The sequence below is a fragment of the Chiloscyllium plagiosum genome, chromosome 22 (assembly GCF_004010195.1).
Source record: "Chiloscyllium plagiosum isolate BGI_BamShark_2017 chromosome 22, ASM401019v2, whole genome shotgun sequence".
NCBI lineage: Eukaryota > Metazoa > Chordata > Chondrichthyes > Orectolobiformes > Hemiscylliidae > Chiloscyllium > Chiloscyllium plagiosum.
In genome coordinates, this window is record NC_057731.1 from 8,957,075 (window position 1) to 8,971,094 (window position 14,020).

Sequence of the window (14,020 nt, forward strand, 5' to 3'; positions counted from 1 at the left end):
AAAGGTCTGTTTCCGTGCTGTACATCTCTATGATTCTATGACCCTATCTGCAGTCCTCACTTTCTCGCCATCGATGTTAGGTTGACTATCCTGCAGTTGTCACTCTTCCCTTTTTTAAGCAGGCATTTCAGCACACTTGGGATTCCATCTGTTTTGAAATAATGACTTTTCACATCCCTCAAGATCTTTGGGTCTGCTATTTTAGTAAAAATGTTCAAAACATGACAGAACAAAATAGGTTTAGTTTCCAAATGAAGGAACTGGCTTCTTGACCAGGAATGTTTTTCAACTTTTGACATTATTCACTGCAGCAAGCTATTTGTGTACAATTCAAGCATCCTGTCACATTTATCAATTTGAGCTACAGTTTACAAAGATCGATGACAGTTTTAATGATGTTGAATGTTCAATTAAAAAGACTGAGAAATGGCATTATCCGATGGTGTATATACCCTTAGCCACTGCCATCTACTGGTTAGGAAAGGCATTGATTTGGTTTTTACTGATAAAGATAATGGTGTTTTGCCTCACTGAGATAACATGCTGAAAATTAAGCCCTGAAATTGCTAGCGTTATCACAAAAGTTAAACATTTTAAAAATTACCTGAAGTTCCCCAGTTTACCTGACTTTCAGACCAAGGTAGATAGAAAGCATCAACCAAGTTTCTGTACTGAACAAGATGTACAATTTATTACAAGGTGATTAGATAGTTACTATAGGTAGACAGTTATAAACACCCCATTACACACAGACACACACACACAGACAAGCAGACACAAGAAATAGATTATTGAGCAGAGGGGAAAATAAATAGACACCCTTTTGAACAGATTTTCAAATGATTTTTTTCTCATTTCAATCCAAAGTTCATTATGAAAACACTCAAACAGCCCATACAATGGTCAATCAAAACAATAAGATGTCACATTACACAGTGATAGGTGTTGGAATGAAAAGCATTCTAACTATTTGAGTAGTTGGTATTTGTTCCAAAATACAAATATTATTGTGGTTTTCCAATTAACTTCAAGCAACTCTGTATCAAACCGCAACAGATTCCGTTTAGATGGCCCTTTTAATGCAAGAATATCGCAAATGGAAGCATTGTTTCAGTGGGTGCCAATGTGGGTCGGGGAGGGGATTGGGTGATGGTCAGAAGAATTTAGGACAACCTGTCAGGTGAAAATAGTGTGCTCCCATCCAGGTGGACGGTCCTTGTTTTATTTTGGAATTCAGTTCTGGGAAAATGAAAGCATGGTTAATGTATCTGGTAATCACATTGGATTCTTGTAATAAGATATAGACTGCTCTGGGGAAAAGCAAATGTCATTCAGAAATGCCTGCTATGATGCCCTAGGTTAAACATTATGTCCTTTCAGCAGGTTGGTAATTAAATCTAAACTGACGGACACCACAAGGGATGTTACAGTTGGATTGCCACTTTTTAGTTCTTTGATGTCAGTAGTTTCTGCCAATTGGAAGGTTTTGAGGGCTGGGGAAGTCCATGCCACTCAATAACAGCTGTTGCACACAGGGTAGGCTATCAACATATTGTGTTTAATTTTCCATGAAGCACCATTAAAAATTGCTGCACTGAAGCAGATATCCTTTTGTGTCGAAAAGTTCAACTGGACAATGATGTTTAGCCTGGTGAATAATGGTTGACAAACTAGCCACCCCAATCCCAATCTCTGTGTACCCCTTGCATCCCCAGGAACATTACTCCTAGAGACAGCAAACTCCTGCCACTTGAAACTGGAATAGGTGATATGGGAGGCATTTGGTGGGTTGGGGAAAATACTTGGCTGCAGATGCTGCTTCAAAATAAGGCGGAACAGATTTCGGACTGAGATGAGGAAGAACTTCTGCACCCAAAGGGTTGTGAATCTAAAATTCAAACAGTTGAGGCTACCTCGTTGAATGTTTTTACGGCATAGAAAGGTTTTTGAACAGTATAGGAATGAAAAGTTGTGGTGAGCAGACAAGTAGGTGGAGCTGAGTCCATGAAAAGATCAGCCATGATCTCATTGAATAGTGGAGCAGGCTCGAAGGGCCAGATGGCCTACTCCTGCTCCTAGTTCTAATGTTCTTCTGCTGTGGACAACTGGCAAGATAAGAGTAGATGTCAATCATAGAGTCATAGAGTTTTCACAACACAGAAGGAGACCCTTCAGCCCATTGTGTATATACTGATCATCAAAGATCCACCTATTCCAATCCTGGTTTACAGCACTTGGCTCATTGCTATCTAGCCTGTGGCATTTCAAGTGTTTGTCCCTTAGTTGGAAATGACAGCTCCGAAATTGCAATTCGAGAGGGTCCTCAATCTACATTGTGTGTTCTGATTTGCAGAATGGGATTTGAATGCCCAGCCTTCTGTCTCAGAGGTGAGAGTGCTGTCCTCACATGGAAACATAGAATGTCACAAATCAGGAAGTGCAGAAGTAATGTATCACAACTTCATAGAGGAGTAAACCATACCTGTCAATTCACTGTATTAAAACACTTTCATGTTTAGTTCTTCTAATGTTATCTCTTTGAATTTGTTTTTGCTTGTTACTGGTTTATTGCAGTATGTGGCCAGAATTGCTCAACCCAATTCATGAGTCAAATGAAGGGTTACATTTCTAGTGTAACAATGACAGCAAGTTGAGTTGACATGAAGCTGTTTGTTGCTGTCTGTGTTATGTTAGTTGTGTGACACCAAATAAGCCAGCGCTTCTAAGTTATTCACACGCGAAAGGATTAAGTTTGCTGGTTGACTGTTGGAGTTTCACTGACAGGCGGTTGGAATTCCAGTAATTACAGATCTCACTGGGGTATGTTTCAGAGACGCAAGTGTTAATCAGTTGTGCATGGCATTTGCCTACTCCCCCTGACTCCTTGACTTTGGGTTTCAAGCAGCTGAACTGCACATTCCATTCTACACTCTGTAACACCTCCTTTGTGGGAAATAATTCAACTTAGTTAACAGGTGTCCTTCACTTCCAAGTGCTGTATCAGCCACCCACAAGTTTCCTAATAGGAGATCACAGCTGAAGATGAAAGCTATTTCTTTTACTGGTCGATTATCTTGTCTACAGTTTGGACACTAAATCCTATGTTCACTCCACCTACTGATAATGACAACATTTTAATTTTATGGCACTTGTATCACATTAAACCACTTCACAAACCTTGACACCAAGTCACATTAGAGGTTAGGATAGTTGGCCAAAAACTGTTGAAAGGGATAGATTTGAGTAAAGTATTAAAGGAGTAAGGAATGCTCCAGTGAAAGACCTTAAGACCCAGGCAGCTGCTGTTACTACAGCCAATGTGCAGTGATTAAAGCTGAAGATGTGCAAGATGTTGCTGGGACTAGTTTATCAACCCTTTGCTTTTTTAATCAGTCATATGCCACTGGACAGAGCATTAAACAAGCAATTATTGGTGTTGTAATAAAGGTAATTTGATAATTGTGATGGGCTTTAATATTTCTTTAAAGACTAGACCAATCAAATTGGTAAGGAGAATCTAGAAATGAGTTTGTGGAATGTTTCCAGGGCGGCTTCGGAGCAACATATTTTGGAATTGACGAGGAGTATGTTATTTTGGATCTATAAGAGTGTGAAGAAGCAGAGTTAATTAGTAATCTCAGAATAAACGGTCAACTTGGATCAAGGCATCAAAATGCAATTAAATTCTGTGGTAAGTTTAAAAACAACACACTGCAATCACAGTCAATAATATTAAATTGAAACAAAGCCAAATACAGAGGTATGAACAAAGAACTGGCGAAGGTTTATTGAAATGAGTTGATAAAAGGGAATGACTATAAATAAGCAATAAGAAACATTTAAAGAAACTATTTAACATGCTCATCAAAAATAGAAATCTTATCTAAGAAGCTAAGATTACTATTAAATTAAAGGAAGTGGCTTATAATAGTATACAGATTTGCTCGCTGAGCTGGAAGGTTCATTTCCAGACGTTTCATCACCCTATTAGCTAACATCTTCAGTGGGCTTCAGGCAAAGAACTACTGAAAATTCCTGCTTTCTATTAATATGTCTGGGTTTCTTTGGGTTGGTGATGTCATTTCCTGTGGTGGTGTTATTTCCTGTGGTGAGGTCACTTGCTGTTCCATTTCTCGGGGGTGGTAGATGGGGTCAAACTCGATGTGTTTGTTGATAGAGTTCCAGTTGGAATGCCATGCTTCTAGGAATTCTCGTGCGTGTCTCTGTTTGGCTTGTCCTAGGATGGATGTGTTGTCCCAGTCGAAGTGGTGTCCCTCCTCATCCGTACGTAAGGATACTAGTGAGAGAAGGTCATGCCTTTTTATGGCTAGTTGGTGTTCATGTGTCCTGGTGGCTAGTTTTCTGCCTGTTTGTCCAATGTAGTGTTTATTGCAGTCCCGGCACGGTATTTTGTAAATGACACTAGTTTTGACACAAGCAGGGATGGGAGAAATTATAATGGGAATTAGAAAAGGCAAAATGATTGAGCAATATGTCTATCTTCGCAGGAGAGGAAAAACGTTCCACAACAGAAATGGAAGGTAACCTAAGTGGTAAAAATAATGAGAAAATTAAGGTAATTATTATCAGCAGAAGTAAATTACTGGAAGAACTTTTGAAACTAAAATCCAGGACTTGCCAACCTATATCTACATCTAAAATAAATAGCTATGGAGATAATTGATGCACTGCCCATAATTTGCCTAAATTCACAATATCCTGGAATGGTCTAATTAGTTTGGAAACTAGAAATTGTAACATTGTTGTTCAAGAAAGAGGGAGATAAACAGGGAATAACCGGTCAGTTAAGCTGACATCAAACATCAGGAAAATTCTAGAATTTATTTTCGCAATGCACTTCGAAAATCAGAGTGTGATCAGATGAAGTCACTATGGTTTTACAGAAGGAAAATTGTGTTTGACAGATTTACTTGAAATTTTTGAAACGTTTGTAAGGAAGAATTAAAATGCTGTGACCAGAAGCTCAATGTCAGTCACACTCATGGATTGAAGAGCAATCATCTTAGCTGCCTTTGGTCTCTCCAACTTAAACACCACCAAACTGTGTCTCTAGTAGAATCTTCTTCTCTTTTGATTTGCCGCATTGAAAGCTTAATATTAATTTCAGTAACATTAGATCATAATGAATGCTCCCATTTTATTCATGAAAAAGCAATACAGCAGTTATTGCTATTTTCAGCTCCTCTAAACCCATCCTATTACCATCTCCCTTTACATTGAAAAATCATCCCTTTTGTTATATAATCTCCCCTGCCTTCCGTCCTATCACAGATATTCCTTTAAATGTTTTTACCTGGCTTCACCTTTCATACCTCCGTACTTGCTTAACAACTTTTGTGGTTTTGAGCTTTTCCAGTTCTGGTGATAGATCCTCCACCTGAAACACTCACTCTATTTCTCTCTCCACAGATGCTGCCTGACCTGCTGAGTATTCCCAACATTTACTGTTTCTATTCCACTTTTGTGGATTGCTGAACATTGATCCATTAAAACTGAATCTGTTGATTATTGCAAAGATGATTCGGTGCTCTTTCTGACAGTGATGTTCGTCAGAGTCTGTAGTGGTTCCTTATCCAGCTCCTTGAACCACGTAAATGAATCACCCACCCTATTCATCATGATCATTAAAGTCAAATTCAGAATAAACCCATTGACATCAAAGTCTTTGAACTGTTCATTCTGTCAGTACTCTACTTTTTGAGACATTTTTCTGAGCTGATGCTGGACTTGTTATGAGTGTTTCATCTTCCAAACCTGATGTGTCTAGTGGTGAAATGGGGCTTGAGTATCATGAATGTCCCCAAATCTAACTGACTGTTGTGTTTCTTGAGCATTGCTGCCAGTTTATAAGAGCTGGATATCCACTGTGGTAAGAAGACCAGGTCAGAAACTTGGAAGTCTGCAAGGAGTGACTTACTTCCTGCCTTACCAAAGCTCACCACTTAGAAGGTACATGGTGAAAGTGTGACACAATCTCATCCATTTAAGCCATTGCAAGTAATTGGCTTGAATCGCAGACGAGGTTCTAACATCATGACTTTGAACTTCAGCAAGCTTTTTCGCTGCCAATGGAAAATCTATGAAAAACCCAAAGAAAGAGGAGGAGTTGCACACTCCACCACTTTCAGGTTTTTTTTAATGGATTCTCTGCCAAAGTTATTGAGAATGGTGGATGAACAAATGTACCACTTAAAATCTATTCTGTAACCTATTGACCCTAGCAAGGCCCAAATTGGAACAGAGTAAAATTATTTGGAAACTAATGGTAAAAGATAAATGGGATCATGCAGTCAAATTAATATTTTACAGTAAAGAGGAAATATTAGTGCCCCTTTTAAAAATATATCAAAAGCTAAGAGTGATAGACTTCAATATTTTGGATTCTTTTGTAGCCCTGTTTTTTAATTAAAAAGAAATTGAAAAGGATGAACTTCCCTTTCCACCTTTCAGTGGAATAAACATACATTTTCACCAAAACTTTGAAATATGCTTCTATGTAAATGAAATCACTTTGGCATACCAGCTCAGGGGAGTTTCCAAGTCGTGACAATGAGAGGGAATTGTTTTATCCTTTGCCTAATGTTGCAACAAGCACTTGTTGCAACTGTGAGAGGAAGATAACATTTTGAAGTATTTGATAGTTCTTTGGAACCGAAGAGGCAGGCAAAGTTTAACGGAACAGTGTAGGGGACAGGCGATTCAGGCACATGTTAAGTACATTCCAATAAGGTTGAAAAGCAAGGGAATGAAAGCCACCTTAATGATAAGGGAAATGGAAACAACAACAAAGGGTGACGAATGCTTGTCTGGTGAATTGTTCAAGTGAGAGCCAGGCTAAATTCAATAAGTTAATATGTAGAAGTGAAATGGAATAGAAGTGAAGAGGAAAATAAGGCTGACAAGGTAAATGCAAGAACAGGATCCCCTCGTGAGTCAAAGGGCATACATCAGAGTAAGGGGCCACCCATTTAAGACCGGGGTTAGGAGGAAGTTCTTCTCTCTGAAGGCAGTTAATCTCTAGAATTCTTTACCAGAGAGAGCTGTGGAAGCTGGTTCATTAAAAGCATTCAAGACTGAGACGGGTTGAATTTTCAATCAACAGGGAAATCAGGTGTTATGCCAGTAGGGCAAGGAAATGGGGTTGGGGGTCCTCAGGTCAGCCATGATCTCACTCAATGGCAGAGCAGATTTAATGGACTGGTTAGTCTACTTTTTGTGGTCTTATCATAGTCTTATAGAATTGCTGTTGATATAAAAGGAAACTCAGAAATCTTCTGCCAGCATTTAAATTGTACGCTAGGGGCAAGTGGTGGAAAAGGGCCTTTTAGGTACAAAAAAGCCATGTATGTTTAGAGAAGCAGAGCAAGTCTAAAATACTTGAATACATTTGATCAGTCTTTACTGAGGAAGAGCGATCTGACAACGTATCAGTAAAACTGGAGATGGTAGAGGTAATGGGTAATAATGGCTTGCATCCAAGATTACTAAGGGAAGTAGGGGTGGGGATAATAGATGGGTTTCCCATAACCTTCCAATTTACCACTAGTGCAGAGGAGATGCCAAATGATTGGAGATTGGTAAATGTGACACATTATTCAAAAAAGGGTGTTATACCATTTCTTTGAACTACAAGCCTGTCAGATCGGTGAATAAGTGATAGAGAAACTAAAATCAACAGACACGTAGAGAAATTGCAAGGACTTATAAAACAGATGATGCTTGATCAGTCTAATTTTTTTTTTGATGAAGAAACAGAGAAGGGTGGATGAAGGGAAAGCAATGGATATTGTCTACTTGGATTTGCAGGAACCTTTTGACAAAGCCACACAAAAGACTGGTTAATTACATTGAGGCTCATAGAATAGGAGAATCTGAGTCACTTGGATAAAATTCTGACTCTGATGAATGTGGCAAATGGTTGATTGTTTTTCAGACTGGAGGGTAGACAGTATTATCCCCAAAGGAGTAGTGCTAGGCCAACTGGTTTCTCTGAAACATTTCAAGAACTTGAATGTTGGAAGGCAAAATAATATTTCATGATTTGCTAGTGACACAAAACTTGGAAGTATTGCAGATAATGAGAGTGTACCTATTGACTGCCACAGGATATAACTAGGTGACAGGACAATTTAAAAGAGAGATAATGTGCAGGAGTGCAGTTTAGCAGAGAGGTAGGAGAGCGGCATAGGTATACAAAGAGTGTTCAGGCTCAGATTGACTGTGGATTTGTGGGTGTGTGGCCCTTTGAAGGTGGGAGGGTATGTTGAGAGAGAGAAATAAGCAAAGGAGAAGGAAACCTGGGCTTCATAATTACAGGTAATCAGTGTGAAAGCGGGGGTTGGGGGGGGGGTGGGGGGGTGGGGGGGGGGTCTGCAAGAACTTCACAGAATTTCGATTATTGTGTCCAGTTGTGGTTCCCGTACTTCAGGAAAGATGGGAAGATCCTTGAGAGGGTCAAGAGATTTATTAGAATAATTCCAGGCATAAAGACTTTAGCTGCAAGGAAAGGCTGGAGATGATGATGTTGTTATCCTTGGAGAAGGGAAGATTGGGTCAAGATATACAAGAGGAAGTAAATAAAGAAAGGCTGATCCCATTTGTTGGTGGTTTCGAGGACAACGGGATACAGACGAGAGATTTCAGGCAAGAGACGCAGAGGGATTTTTTTCTTAAACTATTTACTGCAGCAAGTGGTGCTGACCTGGAGCACACTGATGTGGGGGTGATTAGAGTGAAGACTCACTCACTTTCAACAAGAATTTGGATGGGCATTTTGCAATAAACTTGCAGTCCTACAGGGATAGAATTGGGGAATGGGAGTGATTGGGTTGTGTTGTAGAGAGGAGAAAGTGAGGACTGCAGATGCTGGAGATCAGAGCTGAAAATGTGTTGCTGGAAAAGCGCAGCAGGTCAGGCAGCATCCAAGGAGCAGGAGAATTGACGTTTCGGGCATGAGCCCTTCCTGAAGAAGGGCTCATGCCCAAAACATCGATTCTCCTGCTCCTTGGATGCTGCCTGACCTGCTGCGCTTTTCCAGCAACACATTTTCAGTTGTGTTGTAGAGAGCATAACATGGACATCATAGGCTGAATAATGAGGCAGCATGGTGGCTCAATGGTTAGCACTGTTTTCTCACAGCGCCAGGGACCCGGGTTCAATTCCAGTCTCAAGCGATTGTCTGTGGGAAGTTTGCACGTTCTCCCTGTGTCTGCATGGGTTTCCTCCAGGTGCTCCAGTTTCCTTCCACAATCCAAAGATTTGCAGGTTAGATGAATTGGCCATGCTAAATTGCCCATAGTATACACGAATGTGTAGGTTAGGTGCATTAATCGGAAGTAACTATAGGATATTAGGGTAGAGGAATGGATCTGGGTGGGTTCCTCTTTGAAGGGTTGGTGTGGACTTGTTGGCCAAGGGGCCTACTTCCACATTGTAGGGATTCTATGATAATCTCATTCTGTGCTGTAGTGACTGTTTTGGTAAATCATTTTCACTCCAACATGACTGACCAGAAGACATTGATATATTTGTGCTGAAGTATATCTGGGGTCAGTCTCCAGAATTGGCATTTCTGGTGTAAAGCTTCAGTTCGGCAGTGTCACCCAGATTTAGCGTGCACTGAGTCTAATTTTCAGCCCTCCTAATTGAATAGCCCACCAATAAATCAGGAAGGGTTGCCCCTTGGGCATGCCATTGTCTGTGCAGCGTTGTCTGAACCTCCCTCGCGTCAAACAAGGTTCTGAATGAGAACATCAGTTTAGAAACAGAAATTCTCCTCCTTCTGTAACAACCTAATTCTGACATCAGTTGTGTTAGTTTGACAGAAGAATCAAATTCGGCAGAACATGAAAGCTAAGTAAAAGAGGATGTAAAAAAAGACATGAAGGGCAAATGTTTTGCACAGAGGGTGGTTCTTGTGTGGAATAAATTTCCTGAGGAAGTGGTGGATGAGGGTACAGTTACAACATTTCAAAGACATTTGGATAAGTACATGAATAGAAAAGGTTTGGAGGGATATGGGCCAGGAGCAGACAGGTGGGACTAGTTTAGTCTGGAATTATGTTTGGCATTGATTGGTTGGACCAAAGGGTCCGTTTCTGTGCTGTATGACTCTATGACTATTACTTTATGACTCTGTTTTTGGTGCACCTCATTATTAATCCTTTTAACTGTGTATAACATATTCCCTCAAACTTTTTTCTCATTGTTTATTTTATAAATTTTGAAATGTGATTCTATTTTCCACTACCCAATCTTGCCTCAAGTCGCTGATTTTGCAAATTCGGGTGATATAGAGGTCTCATTATTCTCCGGAAATGTGTTCTGTTTGGACTTGGAAAGATTGTTTGTCAATGGCTGGATGACCAATGGCTCTGATTCTCTTCCTGATAGTCTGCAGTCTATAGGTCACCTTAAATTGGAGGACCATTAATCTATTGGATTTTCTCTGTAGAGGCTGTCATCTCTGCTGGAACAGACTATTTCTTCTTTGCAGTTTTCTGAATCATTGGATGTTGATTATTCCTTCTCATAGATGAATTCCCTGGAAATTGAAAGCACCATATCTTCAATCAGCTGATTTTTATTGTCAATTTGTGCGAAGCTTCACGCAATTCTGATCTCCCTCCTTTAGGAAGGATGTAGTGAAATTTGAAAGGGTTCAGAAAATATTTGCAAACATGTTGCAGGGTTGCAGAGTTTGAGCTATAAGGAGAGGCTGAACAGGCTGGGGCTGTTTTCCCTGGAGCGTCAGAGGCTGAGGGGTGACCTTATAGAGGTTTACAAAATTGTGAGGAGCATAGATAGAGTAACTAGACAAGGTCTGTTCCCTGGGGTGGGGCGTCCAGAACTGGAGGGCATAGGTTTAGGATGAGAGGGAAAGATTTAAAAGGGAACTAAGGGGCAACTTTTTCATACGATGGCGGTTAATTCAATTACAACATTTAAAAGGCATTTGGATGGGTATATGAATAGGAAGGTTTAGAGGGTTATGGGCCAAGAGCTGGCAAATGGGACTAGATAGTGTTGGGATATCTGGTCAGCATGGACGAGTTGGACCAAAGGGTCTGTTTCCATGCTGTACATCTCTATGAATCTATGACTCTATTTGGATTGGTTTTGACTCTCTCACTGCCTTCTGTGATCGCATTATTGATAAACCAATAATGGCAAGATCTCTGTCACAAATACTGAGGATTTTTCCTGGAAACATAAAGAAGTTAATATTCTGTTTGAGCTAGCTTCTTCCAAGTTAGTTCAGTGTCTAACATCAGTCCTGAACCCGCCCTAGTTATTTGTTTACTCAGCTGTGTTGCTGTCTGAGTTACATCTGTTGCAGATTTGTGAATTGAATCAAAGGGAATGCTGTTCGCTGACTATCCCAATGCTTGTTTTTCCTCAAAAACTTTGCTCGCTCTTGCAACCTGAGAATTCTTCAGTGTTCACAGCAGTGGAAAATAATTGTGTCATTCGCACACTTCTTGTATACAGTATGCATCCAGTTTCCTATGTGTATGTAGCTAACCATAGAACCCCTACAGTGTGGAAGCAGGTCATTCAACCTATTGAGTCCACACTGATCCTCTGAAGAGCATCCCACCCAGATGCTTCCCACCCTGTAACCCGACATTTCCCATGGCTAATCCACCTAGCCTGCACTTCCCGAGACATTATTTAACATGGCTAATCCATCTAACCTGCACATCTTTGGACAGTGGGAGGAAACCGGAGCATTCAGAGGAAACCCATGCAGAATCGGGGAGAATGTGCAAGCTCCACACAGACAATCGCCCGAGGATGAAATCAAATCTAGGTCCCTGACATTGCGAGGCAATAACGCTCACCACTGAGCCACTATGCCAACCATATCATCTCCAGATTCTGTGTCTTTTTTTTTTATAAATTCCACCGTGGACTTGGGGAATCCTACAAGATTTTCTACTGGCTGTACTTTGACTTCAACCAGCAATTCCTGGATCAGTTCCTTAACTTTACATTATTTAATTCCATTGATTATTTGAATAAGATTCAATGCTTTCCTGCTCAAGAGTGAGAATTGTTGATTTTGAAGTATGTATTGTTTTCTACTGTTTAGTATCCCCTACACTGGAAATGTGATGTTGCATACCTTTAACCCTAAGTGTTATGCCCCCTGGGCCACATGGTTACTCAGCTGTAGAGAGTTTTCTCTAACCATGGCACACTATCTGAGAATACAGTGGCAGGCATTATCAACCAGGTGTCTATTTATCCCATCATTTTAAAAACATTCTAGCATTTTCTCTATGGCTAATGTAAGGCCAACAGGTCTGTTGTTCCCTGTTTTCTCTCAAACTCTTTTCTTAGACAGCAAGGTAATATTTGAAATTTCCAATCTGCAGGAATCATTATAGAAGCTGTAGAATTTGGGAAGATAATCACCAAAGCATCAATTAATCTTCAGCTCTTCTCTACTGTGGACTGTGTTGTATGAGTGGGTGACTCTAAGTCGAATCTGAAGATCTCACACCACTCTTTTCATGTGTTATGTAAATAGTCAAATCAAATCTGCGCCACAACTCATAGTATCTTCGTTGAAAATGTCAGCTCAATGACACTGTGTGAGCTGTTGCTTATAATGAAAGTTGTTGCCAACATCCTGTTCACATACTGGGAGTTTCAGGGCCTTTTGGTCTAATGCAGAACTTTCTGGTCCAATTAGAAGAATCTTAGTGAGCAAAATAGAATTTATTACTTGTTAGCAACTCGTTGTATTGATACAGTGTGCCCTGTTGCAGAAGTCTTGAGGAAGACCAGATGTTAAGACCAAAAAGCTCCACAAAATAAGGACAGGAGTAGACCATCAGGCCCCTCGAGCCTGCTCCATTGATCAATGAGATCATGGCTTATCCGACATTTCTTCCGTTGGCTTTCCTGCCCTTTCCTGTAACCTTTGATTCCGCTCCTCATCAAGAATCAATGTTGGACCTGATTCCTTCAAGATCGTCAGCGGTTCTATCTGTATATCCATCCAGTGTAATCATTTTGGGTAATGCTTATGCCATTCCTAAGTATTAACACTTCTCAACTGATGTACAACAGGCAATAAATGCTGGCCTATCCAGTGCTATTCACGTCCCATGAATATAAATAAATAGGAACAATGAATTGGTACCAATTTAAACATAGGTTTTACTTTTCTATTTTAACCATTTTGTTACTCAGGGTAAATCAAAGGTAGGTGCCTAGATAGGAGAATGGGGCTGAATGTGATTACCTGGAGGTATACCTGGATATTTCCTGGCTGCTTTGAGTAAATATGATGATGTTCTGTTCATGGCCTAACTTGGTCTGTTGACAGCCCAGTTCCTCATTCAAATGAACACAGGAATCGATTTGCTTTGGAGCACTCAAGACAATTTGTAGCTCAGGTTGTGGATGAGGTTGTTGACTTGCTCGCTGAGCTGGTAAGTTTGTTTGCAGGCATTTCGTCACCATTCCAGGTAACACCATCGGTGTACCTCCGGTTAGGACAAGCCAAACAGAGACATGCACAGGAATTCCTGGAGGCTCGGCACTCAAACCGGAACTCCATTAACAAGAATGTAGAGTTGGACCCCATACACCAACCACTAAGAAGCAGAACCAGTAACAAAACCGGAAATGACATCACCAACTCCAGCAGACCCAGACACAAAAATAGCAAGTGGGATGGAACACCAACGCTTCACAGAGGCGCACTGATGATGTTACCGAGAATGGTGATGCAATGTCTGCTAACAAACTCACCAGCTCAGTGAGCAGGTCAACAAGCTCATCGAGGAGAAAGTGAGGACTGCAGATGCTGGAGATCAGAGCTGAAAATGTGTTGCTGGAAAAGCACAGCAGGTCAGGCAGCATCCAAGGAGCAGGAGAATCGACGTTTCGGGCATGGGCCCTTCTTCAGGAATGAGGAAAGTGTGCCCAGCAGGCTAAGATAAAAGGTAGGGAGGAGGAACTTGGGGGAGGGGCGTTGGAAATG

The 14,020-nt window shown here is 40.7% G+C and overlaps 1 protein-coding gene and 1 long non-coding RNA gene across 2 annotated transcripts in view; one reads left to right on the forward strand and one right to left on the reverse strand.

The window, feature by feature from the left end:
- The window catches only part of prkg1b (protein kinase cGMP-dependent 1b), a 623,979-nt gene that overhangs the window by 518,604 nt on the left and 91,355 nt on the right, over nucleotides 1–14,020 (forward strand). The gene's annotated exons all lie outside the window — the stretch shown is intronic.
- Nucleotides 1,808–14,020, reverse strand: part of LOC122561043 — a 16,815-nt gene continuing 4,602 nt past the window's right edge. The window contains exons 2-3 of the long non-coding RNA XR_006314890.1: nucleotides 7,652–7,655; nucleotides 1,808–1,818 (exon numbers count right to left, since the gene is read on the reverse strand). This is a non-coding gene — a long non-coding RNA (uncharacterized LOC122561043). The remainder of the gene's footprint in view (nucleotides 1,819–7,651; nucleotides 7,656–14,020) is intronic.